The following is a 17,747-nucleotide window of genomic DNA, read 5'->3' as shown; positions in this document are numbered from 1 at the left end:
TGAATAGCAGTCCTGAAGTGGTCATTCAAGAATTTTTAAATAGAGCAACTTCATGTTTCTATTTAGCATGGACACTACCTGTATTCCTAAGGAATCTCTAAATATGTAAGTCATATATTTCCATTTATAGAATTTTTGCTTGTTTCTTGAAGAATTGATGTAGTTTTTTAGGTTCTATTGTCTAGAATATTCCTAAACTGTCTCACCTAAAAAATATTTTTTACTACCATATATGTAATATTTCTTAATTTATGATTGTAGACTCATAACCAAATAGTAAAACAGAAATATCTAATTTCATACCTTGGTTAAAAAAAGAAAGATTTTTATCAATAAAAATAGTGTCAGATTAACATGGAATGCTATTCTTTGTGGAAAATATATAATCTTTAAACATTTTTTAAAATGTTGGATGCAAAGCAAAAATAGAAGTGAAAAAAGTGATAACATACTGTTTTATAGAAATAATGAATGCAGGGGACTGGTAATAAATTTTGTATATGAAATTAGGATTTATAATAGTCTGAAATTACCTAGTTTAGGGTTTCATTCATTTTCATTCTAAAGTGTTGTTCTCCTAATAATAGTAATAACTTTTGAAAGAATAGCAAAAATTAAGAAGTAGTGGCAAGTTTTGCTCAAATTATGTAAATTTATGTGAAAGACTAAAATAATCTTAATTTCTAAGTTTTTGCTGTATGTTTTGAAGAAAATAAATTTAAGTTAAACTTCAAAAATAGCTATGTATTTTAACTTAGTAAAAAAGATTAATTCAAAAATATACTTTAAAAATGCTGCATTAAAAATTAAGCAGGCAGTATTCCTAATTGGTAACATGTTTTCCTAAAATAATCTCAGTGGAAAAATTGTTTTCTTTAGCCTGAAGAGTGAGATGGCTTAACTAATAATATTTTGTTCTTTATGTAAATCTGCTTCTACCTTTAAAAAATCATTCTCTATTCTACTGACAGAAATTTAAATCTACAGCATTATATCTTTTCACTGCAATGTTTTCTGAATGAAAACAAACTGTGGAGAAATTAAATAAATGGCTCACAAGTGCCATGCAGTTCCTCAATGGCAAGCCTGAATTTATAGCCCAAGTTTGTGAGATCACCAATTGTATTGATCTTTCCAGGGGTATACCACATCATTCATGACTGCCTTGAATACTGTGTTGAACAAGAGTCTGAGATTACACCATGTACTTGAGACTATAGTTAGTCTCCAAGGTAGAAAGCAAGTCAGCATAAATTAGTGAGGTCTTCTGTGGTTGGTGGGTAAAAAGAGGATGACAGTGCATGGATCCGGTGTTTACCATCCCTGAAGTGCACCAAACTTAATATTTCAGATTAATCACTGAGTGACTGCAAATGGTGCTTCTGGACTTCACAACAACAGGGAAACATTCAGTACTAAGTAGGGGCTTATTTCCTTTACTGATTATATTAGATGCGAACTTTTTGTGAGCTAAAATGGCTACATAATGTGATTTAAAATCCAGATGCAAACTAAAACAAAGACTATTTATTATTTGTAGTTGACAGTTTCTGTGTGATGAGAATGGCTCTCTCTGTTAGTATTTGTTAAATTTCATATTACTAATATGCTGGGGTGGTACTTGAATAAGTCTGAACACCATGAGATTACTGGAGATTATACTAATAGACTAGGTATAATGTGCACCTACTGCTGCTGAGTCGCTTCAGTCGTGTCTGACTCTGTGTGACCCCATAGATGGCAGCCCACCGTCCCTGGGATTCTCCAGGCAAGAACACTGGAGTGGGTTGCCATTTCCTTCTCCAATGTGTGAAAGTGAAAAGTGAAAGTGAAGTCCCTCAGTCGTGTCCGACTCTTAGCAACCCCATGGACTGCAGCCTACTGGGCTCCTCCGTCCATGGGATTTTCCAGGCAAGAGTACTGGAGTGGGTGCCATTGCCTTCTCCGGTGCATCTACTAATTCATTGCAATTCTGGGCAGTAGTAATTGTATCCACAATTACTTATATCATCTCTACCTTAAAATTGTAAATCTTAAACTGTTTCTACCTTTTTTTTTTAGGAAATCTTTGAGCGCCATAGGTTGTACATTTAATATTCTAAGAGTAACAATTTAATAATCTTATTATAAGTTTTAATTTTGTAAGAGAAAGGCATTGAGTTTTGGCTTTAAAAGACATGAATATGAGAGTAAATGAGTTTCACTCTAAGAGGTTACTTTTCAGTACTTGCTTTTCACACTCAGGTTTTTCAAATGGGGTATATTTAACTCTAATCTGGCAAATCTTTAGTTTGCTTTTCTTTCAGTCTTTAGTAATAGTATTGATGCCTGTCTTTTTTCCCTGGCTACAATCCTAAATTTCACAACCTTTGGTTTCCCTGCCACATGGTAGTAACCCGAGTTCACTCCTCAAGAGATCGACCCTGTTGACACTTCATCTGCCTGAATGCCCTTATTAGCACCTGCCTGCAGATAATGGTACTGTTGGTCTTTACTTCAGGTTTTTACACCTATAGGAATACTGTTTTACATAGGACTCTGCCTGTTGGCTCTAACTGTTAGGGCAGTTATGCAGAATGCTCAGTCTTTGTCTTTGGGGTCTTAATTTCAAAACCTTTACTGCTGGATCATACGCATATTTTGATGAACAAAATTTGTCGGATCTATAAATTAAAAGTAAGACTTGGTTGGTCTTGGTCTAGCTGTTATGTATCACATTCAAATTAAATTACATTGACCACCTCGGGTCTTTTCCCCTACAGATCTCGACTCTATTATGATTGCCTCCTGAATGTTTCATTTTGATGGGAATTGTGGATTGGAGAAATTACAGAAAAGATGACAATGATGGTTTTAAGAATCTTTTTCTGTTCCGAAGTTCTCTCTCTTTTTAGGCTTTCCATAAATTTTACCCAGTACCAAATAATCTGTCCTGTGGACTCTGGAATCAGCTTTCTAAACTGAATACTGGGTAGTTACTTGACTTTTTTTAGCATTATGTTCGCAATCTGTAAAATAGGACAGATAGTAAAATTAGGTAGGTAGTATCTACCTCATAGAGTGGTAATAGGTTTACATTTGATAATCCCAAAACTACTTAGCTTGATGACTAACACACAGAAAGTATAGAGTAGATGTCTGACTCAGTATCCATGGTATCATCAGTATACTCTTGCTTGGACCAAAGAGGCAATTCTGTTTGACATAAACTTAATTATATTGATATTTGGTATTAACACTAAGCAAGAGGTTTTGGATATTAACTTATGCCGTGACCAAGATGGAAATGTTGCTTACTGAGTGGAAAATACTCATTAATTTAAGCCACACACTAATTTTTTCACTCACAAAAAATTAGTTATCTAAAGTTTTCTGATTTGTTAAGCTGAGTGAAAGAGAAAGAACCCTGCCTCACTGGACCTAAATGATGTCCTCTGGCAGTCAAAGAAAATCATGGGAAAAGAATGTTAGCAAAAGTGATTGTACCATCAGCTGTCTGTGTCCAGCCAGAACACATGAAAATAAGGAATTAGGGAATGCATGTGGAGTGCCAGTTTATCACCAATTAATTCCTTCCCTTTTCTGTTATAAACGTGTTAGCAGAGATTAACCAAGAATTGGAGATAAATTACTACTTGGTAATGGTATTGATAATTTTAACTAACAAGCTGGAGACAATTAACCAGATGGGATAATGTTGTGGTAAGTTTTTTGGAAAGTCCTTCCTATAAAACCTATATTGCAAGATGTAACTGTTTGTTATTAGTGTGAATGTGTGTTAGTATAAGTTTGAATTTATTTTAAAGCAATGTAGATCAGATTTGTTAATTCATCATGTTTATTTTGAGTAATTTGTCCTGTTACAATAAGACTGATATTATACTAAGTCCTTGATATGAAATTAAGATAATCAAATATTTCAAACACTTATGTTACAAATGATTTGTTAATGCCAATATGCTATATTATAGTGACTGTATTTAGAGCTACTATTAAAAACCTTCTAGGTTTTCCATTGGAAAGCGAATAAAGATTTCAGTTTTTAAAGCCTTGACTGACATTTGTATGCAACTCCTTGATTAATTGTTTCCTTTCCTAGTGTAACTCAAGATATTAATAATTATCTTTACACACCCCACTCAGCTGGGATGTAGCTCCCTGAGCTCAGTTCATTCTAGACACCTCTCCTGAGTAATTTGCCTCTCACCTTCTATTTTACTGCAATATTTGAGACTGCCATGAATTCTCTTGATGTTGGTTCCAAGAAGGACCAGTAGCAGAGCTTTTTCAATGGAGACTCTTCTTTGAAATTTATAATGAATAATTTACTTCCCTTGATGATTCACCAAAGCATCAGTATGGCACAAATCAGGGGCTGATGAAAGGATTATTTATTTAGTTGTCTGGTTTCATTGTTGTTAATATATTTTTCATCAAATAAATTGATACATACACTCGAATATGTATGTGGCAATAATGTGAATTTATTTGTAATGAGCTACTAGTGATAGTCTCTACAAATATGAAATATAATATGCATTAACTTTTAACAGTTCACTCTATAGTTCTTGCATATTTCTTAACATCATTGATAAACTGGATATTCTATATTTATTACTTTTATTTCTGTTCCTTGTCTATTTCTACACCACTTATTGTAGCATAGTCAGTGAAAGGCACAAAATCAAGTCATCCTAGTGTATAAATTTGCACACCCCATGAGCACATGCACATACACGTACATATCTAAAAGATCAGTTATGTAAAAGAATTTCTTTTTATTGAGTTCTATCTACAATTCATTTTTTTCTCTTCTTTTGCCTTTAAATTTTTTGCATTTTTAATTTTCATTAGGTAAAATGAGTTATGCACAGTATTGACAAACTACAGAATCACATTTTTATTATTGGCACCATTCATGCAACAATATATTTACATAAAAGTATTTATAAATAAATTTTTCATATATTTAATCCGTAGGATGTCAAGTTAAGCAGTACATGATTCCCAATGGCATTCAAATACAAACCTGAAACTGCACACTGTACTTTAAATATAAACATGAAACTATACTTTAAACCTTTATCCAGTGGAGTTCAGAAAGCTTACTATTACCAGAATTCAGTCATGCTATAATCACATAATGCACCATACAACTTAGATGAAATTGTACTTGTTTACTTCAGTTAATTATATTCCTTATCAGAATTATAATAAATTTGGTGCAAATATATTCACTACTGATAAAATAAAGAATTAAGTCTTATACAATGTCTGTTAAGCTTTTCAGGATGGAACTTCTGTCATATTTAACATTAAGGAGCTGCATGAAATGCTCCAGCTCTTGCAGCTAAGTTCTTTTCCCTGAAGTTGTCATTATCATTCTAGCAGGGAGCTTTGTGTTCTCTCTTAAGAGAGATAGTGTAAGATATTTTAGAATATTGGCAGAAGTAATCTATCACTCAGATCCAGTGTCTTGTAACATCGCACTCCAGGATAACTATAATATCTTAATTTTAATTTAGAATTTTTGTGTAGAATATTTAGTAGGCCTTAAAACAGATTGTATAGAATGAGAGTAAGAAATCTCAAGAGATCTTGAGAGATCTTAAGTGCTCTTTACTAAGAGTATTCTTAAGAGATACTACAGTGAAAAGAAAGTCTCAGGTAAATATATCGGAGATAAATTCTTATTAAAATAAGCATGATTCATAACTTCATGTTGGCAAAGTAATATCAAAATTTGATAAATAAGTGTAAAGGTTTAAGAATTTAATGTTATATATGCAAACCTAGTGAAAATTTTCTTGATACAAAGGTAACTGTTGGGGGAGTGTGTAATTTCCTTGGTTCTGTCTCATCACAACAAAATTTGAAGTGACGGACCAGCATTACAGCCCTGGGACAGACCGTGTCACAGCTCTCTCGGACAGATCAGTGTTACAGCTCTGTGTTACAGCTCAGTTTTATTTAGAAAATATAGGAAAATATATCCTTGAGGCATGAGGGCATGCCAATCCAAAAGATGTGAAGAGAAGAAAGAGAGAGAGAGAAAAAGAGCGGCACCTGGCCCTTTGGCTCCTCCTTTTATGTGTTTCCTTCTCCCCCTGGACCTGCCCTGTGTAACTCGGGCTGGCCGGGAGCGCTGTTTGTTCTACCTGTGGTCCTCATTCCGGTCCTCGGACCTTCCTTTGTTCTATTTTTGTGGGCTTTTCCTTTCTTTTTCTTTTAGCCACTGCTTTTCTGGACTCCTTTTTCCTATTCTAACTACCTAACAGTAAACAATATAAAATTAAAAGAAATAAAAGAATTAACATATGTACTGTTTTTTAATCATTATTTCTCCTTAAGTCCATGTTACCTGTAAGTTGCATATCTCATACTCTCTGAAGAGTGAAAAGCATATTTTTTGTACATATTGAGGCTGGAAACATACTTCTTTGCATGTTTGACCTTGTCTTTCTGTACATTATGCATGTAGCCCTTCTGCTTTATGAGAGGGGTCGTGCCCTGCTAGTGCGTCGCCAAAATGAAGAGGAGAGGGCGTCCAAACAAAATGCACTTCAGCCATGTAATGACTGATAGGACACGTTAGCTTAAAAGAGCCTTTAGAATTATTAGTTCGACTCCTTTGTTTTACAGTTCAGAAAACTAAAGAATCTAAGTGCCTTTCTTTATATCTCTCCATTATTCATTGAAGTAAGGGGAAACTATTGATGGTTTGACAGTTCTTTGTTCTTGAGCCACAGTTCATATGTATAATATTAGACATATGTGTATTTTAATTTTAATTCTGCATATTGGTCAAAGAAAGAAACCATTCAGTTTTTCCAAATGTTTGCTTATCACATGTACTGATCATAGGTTTTAAAAAACCAGATCAGTTTCATGATCACTTTTGAAATTACTGTGCATATTACTGGACTATTTGTGGTTTCTTGAAGACACTTTTAAGGTCTCAATCAGATCTATGAGATAATCCTGTTTATAAGTTGAGGTTTTAGGAAAGAAAAATTCAAGGATCTTTAATGATTCTCCCAGAAATGTTATAAAGTGAATCGCAAATTCCTAGACTGTTGATTTATTGCTTTTGTTCGTTAGAACTTCAGCTAAGAGGAAAAAAAAAAAAGACTTGTTTTTTAAAGTTTTAAAGAACATTGCTAATTTATTTGCTAATGTTTAGAAGAATATGTTTAATACTTCCAGTTTTAATCTTTTACATTTTCTCTTTATTTTCCTTTATTTCCTACACATTCAAGCAAGACCAGTTGCTAAACAGAATTCTGTTGGCTCTTTAGATTGTCTACTATCTGTCAGAAAAATATTATGTCTTAATAATTGAAAATAAGTGATCAATGAGTCATTCTGACTTTAAAACACAAAGAAAAGGTGGACAATATAGTACTTTAAGTCTGATATTGAAATATCAAAACCACTTAAATAGGCAAAACTCAGAATGGGTGCTTGAATTGACCAGATGAAAACACTAAGTGACTAACATACAACTTTGATCCTGTAAAATATATTCATAGCACTTGTTGTAAATTGACTACTTAAAGCTGTAGAAATTGAGTACAGAGATAAGAATTTGGTGAGAAATTGTGCTTCTAGAAAAGTCCTACCAAGTGTCTGGAACGATCAATTCTATCATTGTTAATTAGCATGTAAACTCTATCTTATTGATACCATCATAGGATAAATAATTGCTCCTTTCTCTTTTCTCATAACTTGTGTACAGTTTTTAATGACTTCCCAGTGACCACTGGATAAAGCTTTACAAACCTAAGCCTTGCAATTATGTGCCACTACCACTGAGCTCTTTTCCTTTCTCTACCCTATCCTCTATTATTTCAGAAATAAATGCTGTGTTCTGCCTGATATATCGCCTTTCTGTTTTCGAATGTCAATATTCCATTTTTTTTTCTATTCCTTTTCTTGTGCTGTTATTGCTCTGTAACCTCCTCTTTTTTCTGATCAGCCAATCAGATTCTACTTGTTATATGAAGTCCAGCTCAATTACTACCCCACACGAATACTTTTTCAACAATGTAGTCTGCATTGATCACTCTTTTGATCATGTATGTCTGTATTCATTGGAATTATTCTTACATAGTCCCTGACACTCAGTTCTATTTAACACATATTCACTAAGCACATCCTATGTATAACTCACCATGCTACAAATATTTTCAGCAAAATAATGATCACTACATTTGAAAAGTATACACTATGAAAATGGAAAATACATAATTTAGGGCTGACAAATCAATGCAAACTGTGAAAAGAGGTTTAATTATTGTACCAAGGAATTGAGGATGCGTAGATGGAAGAGGTTTATTTGAGGTAAAGTTTTTAGGGGGGAAAAAACAAAACACAGAAGTTCATTAAACTAGAAGTGTAGAACACATTCCAGGGATTGAGAATAGAACAAGCTAAGTTGTAGAAGAGAAAGAAAAGAAAAGGCGGTTTTCAAGGTAGGGCATAATGTTTCTGGGAAATTGGAAAACATTATGGGGAAAGCTTGATATACAGTCTTTAAATAGTCTTAGTTGATACGCAGTCTTTAAATGGACCACAACTGGAATTAGAAGTTTGAGGTGGCTTTTTAGAAGATCCTTAAGTATTCTGCAAGATTTTGAGCAATGAAGTTGATGTAACATAAATAGACTCTCTAAAGATATCTTTGGGGCTTCCCTGGTGGCGCAAATGGTAAAGAATCTACCTACAATGCAGGAGACCTGAGATAAATCCCTGGGTTAGGAAGATCCCCTGGAGAAGGAAATGGCAACCCACTCCAGTAGTCTTGCCTGGAGAATTCCATGGACAGAGGAGCCTGATAGGCTATCGTCCATGGGGTCGCAAAGAGTCAGACATGATTGAGCGACTATCTTTCACTTTCTTCTTTCTTTCTTGGGAGCAAAAGTAAGAAGTGATTGGAAATAGAAAAGTACTGGAGTTTGTGTGTCTAGGTGAGAGAATACTGTTCAAAAATTTAAAAATTATCATCTTAACTATGGGAAGGATAGAGTAAGGAAATAAGAGGACAGATTTAAGGGAGATTTATACAGCACTTTGATATAAAAACTATGTTGACAATTTTTTGTAGGAACACAAAAATATTGAGATTTCTGGTATTTTGTGTCTGGATATTTGTATTTGTTTAAATTGGATACTGGTGATAACTAGAACATAGAAAGACTAGCAGATTGATCATGGACAATAGGAAGTTGAAGGTGATAAAGGTTCTTTGGGAGGTATATTTGCACTGCTGGGACAATATCCATGTTCAGCAGACAACAATGACTTGGAAATTGTTCATCTTTGGAAGTCATACCATGTGTATGAGATCAGAGTTCATTGTTTTGAAGAAAACGGCATAAAGAAAGACAACCACAGAGAATTCTCAAGATGAGACACTCCGTGAAAGGAAAGAAAGAATAATAAGTAAAGAATGTGAATCTGTGTGACAGGAGATAAGAAGGAGGAGGAGCCTGCAGTCAAACACTAGAAGAGATTTTTTAAAAAGCATTGTCAGAGACTGAGAGGTGGTTTTAAGACTGTGAAATGAGACATAAACCAACTGATTGGATTTGGTAAGAGTGGTTTCAAAGAATATAGTCCATGGCAGTGACTTGAGTGGTAACTAAAAGTCTGTATGAAAACAAGTAGTGTCCTAGTCCTTTGGGAAAATTACCGATTAATAGGGAGATGATGTGATGGGGGCTTGAGGGGGTAGAATTGAGGAAAGGTCTTGGGGAGAGGTGGCAGTGGAGATGAAAAGATTTAAAAAGCAAGAAGGAAAAGAATAGAGTTCAAACAAGGTCTGAAAGATAATTGGGGGAGAGTGCTGGCCTCAAGGGCACAAATGGAGTTAATACAGCTTTAAAGGAAATAGAAATTCACTTTCATCTGAAATGGACAGAAATTTGAGGATGAGTAAACTCATAGCTATTTAGGTACCTCTCTTTATATTATTTACTAAATCTGTTTGTGCCGTGTGACCATCATTGTGTCCCTTTTCCACAGTGCCATGCTATCTTTTAGAGATTCCTATTTCTTGGACAAACTATATGAAGGAAGGGAAAGTTATATTCATGGTTGTTAAAATTTTCAAGTTATGACAGCTTTACTCTCACCGTATCTGTTATACTTTATGATATTTTTAACCAAAAGAATAGCTACTCATTAGAGTTAAAACTTAGCAACTATTTTCTTATAAGAGACTCTAAAAACTTGATCACAATGTGAGTGTTCTTTCCTTCTTTAAAATTTAAGGTGGATTAATATAAATCTGACGAACATTAATTATTTTATGAAACATTTTGATACATGAAGATTTTGAACTTTTTATGTAATTGGTTAATTTTTGGTAATTAATAAAATATAGCTCTTCACTTTTTAGAAAAACCTTCTAAGTGAAAAGAGAACATGTAACTGGAGTGAAATATATGCATAAATATTATGATAGTCTCTTTTTCACTGTATTGGCAGTTTTAAATTTAAGAGCAACCCAATAAACCAACCACTGAAATTGCTCTTAGACATACAGGCCCCTGCTTAATCCTGAATTTAGTATATTCTGTATAGATACAAAGATATGAGAGGGTAACATTTCCCTAAACCAAAAAACATTTCTGATCATAAAATCAAAACTAAAGTAACAGGAACACAATAGAAGGAAGGAAAGAAGGAAGGGAGGGAGTAGGAAAGGAAGGAAGACAGACGCAACAGACTGCCAAAGAGACCTTGCTTTTGAAGCCCATGTCCAACAGCAAATCTTTCTGGTTTACAAAGTGGATTTTAAATAGTAAAGTTTCAGAAATTAGTGGTAAATGATTGGAAGTATGTTCTCTCCAACTTCTGTGACTTCTGATGGAAGAATTCCTATATCATTCTTACTGAAAACGAAACCCTTTTATTTTTTTAGTTCTTAATTCCGTACAAAACAAATTTGCTCTGCAAACTGAATTTAAATGTTTTTCTGTTTTGCCCATCACTGGGGTGTTGGTGAAAGTATAAAATATGTCAAGTTTTATGAGACAAAGTTGCATTATGGTCACTTTGGCACAAGCCTACTCCTTACCGTATAGAAAACAATTGTTGTGATGTTTGGTTTTTTTTGTTTCTGTGTTTGTTTTTGCTTTTTTCCGACAATGCCATAGCCAGCATGTGAGATCTTAGTTTCCCAACCAGGGATGGAACCTGTGCTCCCTGCAGTGGAAAGCATGGAGTGTTAACCACTAAACTGCCAAGAAAATCCTGTAATTTTTATTATGCCTACTTACACCTATTTTTTCCTCTTGAGGAAATTGAGCATAGTGAAGTCGCTCAGTCGTGTGACTCTTTGCGACCTCATGGACTGTAGCCTACCAGGCTCCTCCGTCTATGAGACTTTCCAGGCAAGAGTACTGGAGTGGGTTGCAATTTCTTTCTCCAGGGGATGTTCCTGACCCACGGATCGAACCCGGGTCTCCGGTATTGTAGGCAGACGCTTTGCCGTCTGAGCCACCAGGTAAGACTGGAGTAAGCCAACATCCAAATTCGGGTCTGTCTGCCTCTAATATCGCTCTTTTATTTCACACCACCTGTGGCATTTTTCTGGTAGTTTTTAACTCTTTAAAATCTTTATTTATTTACGTGTTTATTTATTTATACATAAATGGCAACCCAATCCAGTACTCTTGCCTGGAAAATCCCATGGATGGAGGAGCCTGGTAGGCTGCAGTCCATCGGGTCACGAAGAGTCAGATCCGACTGAGCGACTTCACTTTCACTTTTCACTTTCCTGCATTGTAGAAGGAAATGGCAACCCACTTCAGCGTTCTTGCCTGGAGAATCCCAGGGAAGGGGGAGCCTGGTGGGCTGCCATCTCTGGGGTCGCACAGAGTCGGACACGACTGAAGCGACTTAGCAGCAGCAGCAGCAGCGCTGGTCTTTGCTCCTTTGCTCATGCTTTCTCTCGCTGCAGCCAGCAGGGGCTACTATTTGTCGTGGTGCACGGGCTTCCTATTGCAGGGACTTCTGTTGCAGAACACAAGCTCTAGGGCACACAGGCTTCTGTAGTTGTGGCTCATGGTCTCTAGAGCACGGATTCGGTAGTTCTGGCCCTGGGGTGTGGAATTCCTCGGCATGTGGAATCTTCCCAGACCAGGAATCAAACCAGAGTCTCCTGCATTGGCAGGCAGATTCTCATCCACTATGCCACCAGGAAAGCCCTGCAATATATGCGTATATATATATATGTTTTTTTTAATAACCCCACTACAAACATTATTTTAAAAAGATTCTGTCCCACCCCCCACGTTAAAAGAGTGCTTGAATATTTGAGACATCTTAGCTGTCTTGAACACCTTGACTTAGCTTTTTCCACTTCCTATAAACCAAGGATTTCTGTCTCCACCCACTTTAGACAAGAATACAAAAAGAATGGCAACACCAGGCACTGTTCGAACTCATACCCTCAAAACTTTGATTTTTTTTTTTCCAATTGTGGCAACTCTCAATATTTCTTCGGTTAGTTTACATTTCCTTATCTCTCTTGAACCAACACTTGACTCTCATTAAATCTTCTAGTCTTGTTAAATCTTCTTTTCTGTTTGACAGTCAAAACACTTATGTGGCATTCTTGAGTCAGTGTGTTTTTCTAAAATTTCCCTCTCCTACCGTGTGTCTTGTTATTCTCTATTTTTAACTGACTCTCAAAAATAATGAAAATATTCACTCTGCCCTAAATATGCCTCAAGCATTTCCTACCTCCATACCGTCACCCACTCAGGTCTCTCCCTCCTCTCTGCTCTCTGGGATAGAATAATTCTTAGAGTTTGTTACCTCCTGGATAAAGTAGTTTTATCTTGCTACCATAAAAATCTGTATGGTAGCAGATTTTTACCATACAGATAAATGGGAGCAGATTTATGGGATGGAGAGCTGCTCCATCTTTTTCTCTGATAGATTGTGATGACTTTGGAGGAGTACAATTTCATTTTTCCAGGCAGCACAGTGAGGAATGTACACATTGCATCTAGCAGAGGGGCTGGCATACATTGGGTACTTTAAAGAGTTATATCCTTTGTTTTGTTTCTGTGGCATTTTGTTTTTCTTTTCTCATTCATAATATTTCATTTAAATGTATCTTTGTAGAATCAGAAAGGAAGTAGAGTTTGGAGTGAAAACGTAATGGCAAAGGATAGTCTCCATATGCCATCTAATGGCAATTTTTTCTTACTGACCATGAACAGTTTCTGAAACATGTAAACATTGTTGAAAATAGTAAAACACTAAAAAATGAAGTTTTTGTTAAATTTTAACAGTCTTTAAATCGGTGTTTCCCACAGTCATCTAGTCCACATTTTTCTGGGTCTCACTCACACATGGAGATTTGGTATTTTCAATGAAAGTCAGAAAATCTGTATTCTTCTACAAAGTGCTCTGGATGATTCAGAGGATTAGTCATGCTGTGCTGTGTGCTAAATCACTTCAGTTGTGCGCTAATCTTTGAGACCCCATGGACTAGAGCCCTCCAGGCTCCTCTGTCCTTGGGATTCTCCAGGCAAGAATACTGGAGTGGATTGCCATGCTCTCCTCCAGGGGACCTTCCTATCCCAGGGATCAAATCTGCATCTCGAATGTCTCCTGCATTGGTAGGCAGGTTCTTTACCTCTAGCACCACCTGGGAAGCCCTACTCACAGTTAGGAAACATTTAATCTAGAAACTCCCTACACAGTATGTTCCTTGGGCAAAAAGCATCACTGGGAAGTCTGTTAGAAATACAAAATCTTAGGTCCTGCCCCAGTTTATGCTGTATTGAATATACTTAGCATAGTTTTAGCTATTTATTTGGCTGTTTTGTTGTGTGTGTGAAGTGCAAAACCGTGTCTTCACCAACCAGTTGTTTTGAGTAAAATAAATTTAAGAGTAAGATAGTTTCAGAAATATAATATTATTGGAGTTTTGGCTACAAAATACAACTAACTTCCTTGGCTGAATTTTTTACCTGGGAACTCATGAATATCAACTTATGTATGATGGTTGAACTTAAGAAAGCCTACTTATAATATGATATTAAAAAATATTTTCTGTCTCTTAGTCTGTAATATGTGCTGTATTTCAGAAATAGAAAAAAATTATGGAATGTAGGGAGAGAAAAGTTTTACTATAGTACAAGTTACTGGAAGTAATTTTGGAGATGTTTACTTTTTTTTTTTTTTACCAAGTCTGCATTTATAAATACCTTATTATCATTTGTTAAATGATACTTAATGCTTGATGACTTCAATTCATGCATTAAATATGCATGTCTATTTTAAAAATATTTGCATCTTATAATACATTTAATAGTGACTTGTCAGTGTTACTGGTTAATGATTTATTTTATTTTATGTTTTAAATAAAGTTGTTCTGTATATTATATCAAATTATTTTTCTTCTTAATTATGTAATGGTACTATATATATTTGATTAGCAGATGAAAGATATTTTCATCTTAAATGAGAATTTTTTAGGAAGCTTTCCCCAGAACAGTCATTTGAAATATTTCAAGATGTCAAGATTTCAAGCAATAGTTCATATGCTTATTCTTCTTAAATATATTTGAAGTCTATTGCTTACCATAAATGATTGTGCTTGAATTAGTACAAAATTTGTATTGCAATGCATTTATAAATCATAGTTTGTACTAGTAAAGGCAGTTTTACTAACAAAGTACTACTAGTGTAAGTATTTTTAAAGCCTTTCAAGCTATTACTGTTTAAAGCTAAGTTTGGTAGGTACTCCTTATTTAATTAATTTAAAATTTTAGGTGTTGAGTTATTACTAAATTCCAGCTTTCGTTATGTGATGGACCAACTTTAAAAACGTAAGCATAGTAATTCTTAAAATTGAAAAACTGTGATTAATTCAAGTTAGGTTATACTGATTTATGTTGCCATTATTTTCAACAATGTGTAAATAAAATACTTGAGAAAAGGCATAAGCAAGGGTAGAAATATGGCAGTGTTTTCCATACCCGTGTAAGACGAGGATAGCATTCTCTCGCTAGGTTCACACAGTCCTCCAAGTTTAGATCAGCTGCTGGTTTCTCGGGTGAACATGAGAAGATAATATGTCACTTTGAGTGTCTTAGTGATGATTCTGATGTCCTAATCTTCATTTTTAAATGTCTTCAATATTTGTTTTAATCCCCTTCAGTTTTTAACCACCTCTTAGTCCCATAGTTGAATTAGCTTATTAAATAGTGCCTGGACAACATTTATTTATTTATTTATTTTTAATTTTTATTTTTACTTTATTTTACTTTACAATACTGTATTGGTTTTGCCATACATTGACATGAATCCATAGGAACTTTTATAAAGAGCATATATAGAAAACACCTTTTCTAGTTTCTTTGTTTTTAGCTTTCTTGAAAATGGAAAATGAGATACTCTCTGCCCTCAAGAAACTTACCATTCATATTTCCCCAACTGTGGCTTTTTGGAATGTGAAGGGAATTGTTTTTCTAGAGCAACAGACAGTAAATAAGTGGGTGGGTACTGCTTTAGATTTGTCATTAGAAAGATTTTCAAGCATATGTCAGTTGTAGTGAGGTGTATGAGCCTAGAGTCTATTTCTACCATTATTTTGAGTTCTTCTAGTGGTCATCTTTATTACTTAAATAATACATTTAAATATCTTAAATTTTCTGCCCAGTTGTGAAGATTTCTTTCAACAATAAACTTTTCCCTTAATCATCAGCAATGTGTTGAAAGGCTGACTTCACTTTCAAGTCTTCACTCTATTGCCACCGTAGTTGCTGCTGTTCCTTTAGCATGGCCTTCTTCACTTTTCAGTCTGTAATTGAGTCTTAGAGTTAACGCTCAACTCTGCTCTGCTTACCTACCTTTTGCATTCCTACAACCATACTGGCGTTTTCTGCAGACAGTTTGTTCTCTTAGACTGATAATGCATTTCTCAGGCTTTATCCTGAGGGCAAAAGCCATTTCTGTGAGAAGTTAGGCTCTGTGACTTTGAGAGGGTGTGAGAGGAATAGGTGTTTCACAGGCCTGTCCATTCTCAGTGGCAGATTTTAATTAATTCCCCTGATGATTGTACCATGGCCCACCTTTGCCCTTTGTGTTCTGTGGGAAGTAACAGTTTACTACTGGCATTTGGGGCTGCATTTTTCCATATTCTTTGGTTTGTCAATCCAGACCTTTCCTCTGCTCACTTTGTATCCGATTTCTTAAACTTTCTGGTCCTCGGCTGACACCTTTTATTTTACTTTCCCAGCCCTGATGTAATTTCTGAAACAAAGGTAGAGAGGAAGCTAGACTTGGGTGCTTAGTCTGTTGTACTAAAACAGAAGTCAATAGTTTATTATTTTTATTTTTTAATTTTATATAGGAAATGACTGAAACATGACTGAGCACAAGTGCATAGCTGATTTACAATATTGTGTTACTTTCAAGTGTACAGCCCAGTGATTCAGTTATACGTATACATATATATATCCATTATTTTTCAGACTCTTTTCCCATATAGGTTCTTACAGAATTTTGAGGACAGTTCATTGTGCCTTGCAGTAGGTCCTTATTGATTATCTATTTTGTATGTAGTAATGACATTATACAGGAGACAGGGATCAAGACCATCCCCATGGAAAAGAAATGCAAAAAAGCAAAATGGCTGTCTGAGGAGGCCTTACAAATAGCAGTGAAAAGAAGAGAAGTCAAAAGCAAAGGAAAGGAAAGATATAAGCATCTGAATGCAGAGTTCCAAAGAATACCAAGGAGAGATATGAAAGCCTTCCTCAGCGATCAATGCAAAGAAATAGAGGAAAACAACAGAATGGGAAAACGTACAGATCTCTTCAAGAAAATTAGAGATACCAAGGGAACATTTCATGCAAAGATGGGCTTGATAAAGGACAGAATGGTATGGACCTAACAGAAGCAGAAGATATTTAGAAGAGGTGGCAAGAATACACAGAAGAACTGTACAAAAAAGAGCTTCATGACCCAGATAATCACGATGATGTAATCACTCACCTAGAGCCAGACATCCTGGAATGTGATCTCAAGTGGGCCTTAGAAAGCATCACTACGAACAAAGCTAGTGGAGGTGATGGAATTCCAGTTGAGCTATTTCAAATCCTGAAAGAGGATGCTGTGAAAGTGTTTCACTCAATATGCCAGCAAATTTGGAAACTACTGGCCACAGGACTGAAAAAGGTCAGTTTTCATTCCAATCCCAAAGAAAGGCAATGCCAAAGAATGCTCAGACTACTGCACAATTGCACTCATCTCACACGCTAGTAAAGTAATGTTCAAAATTCTCCAAGCCAGACTTCAGCAATACCTGCACCATGAACTTCCAGATGTTCAAGCTGGTGTTAGAAAAGGCAGAGGAATCAGAGATCAAATTGCCAACATCCAACATCCCCTGGATCATTGCAAAAGCAAGGTTCCAGAAAAACATCTATTTCTGCTTATTGACTATGCCAAAGCCTTTGACTGTGTGGATCACAATAAACTGTGGAAAATTCTTCAAGAGATGGGAATACCAGACCACCTGACTTGCCTCTTGAGAAACCTGTATGCAGGTTGGGAGTCAACAGTTAGAATTGGACATGGACAACAGACTGGTTCCAAATAGGAAAAGGAGTACATCAAGGCTGTATATTGTCACCCTGCTTATTTAACTTATATGCAGAGTACATAATGAGAAACACTGGGCTGGAAGAAGCACAAGCTGGAATCAAGATTGCTGG

At 35.4% G+C, this 17,747-nt stretch overlaps 1 protein-coding gene across 1 annotated transcript in view; it reads left to right on the top strand.

Moving 5' to 3' along the window:
- Positions 1 to 17,747, top strand: part of FOXP2 (forkhead box P2) — a 449,483-nt gene that overhangs the window by 304,198 nt on the left and 127,538 nt on the right. The gene's annotated exons all lie outside the window — the stretch shown is intronic.

The sequence above is a fragment of the Budorcas taxicolor genome, chromosome 4, assembly GCF_023091745.1.
Source record: "Budorcas taxicolor isolate Tak-1 chromosome 4, Takin1.1, whole genome shotgun sequence".
NCBI classification, from domain to species: domain Eukaryota; kingdom Metazoa; phylum Chordata; class Mammalia; order Artiodactyla; family Bovidae; genus Budorcas; species Budorcas taxicolor.
This window is presented reverse-complemented; position numbering and strand designations above follow the sequence as displayed.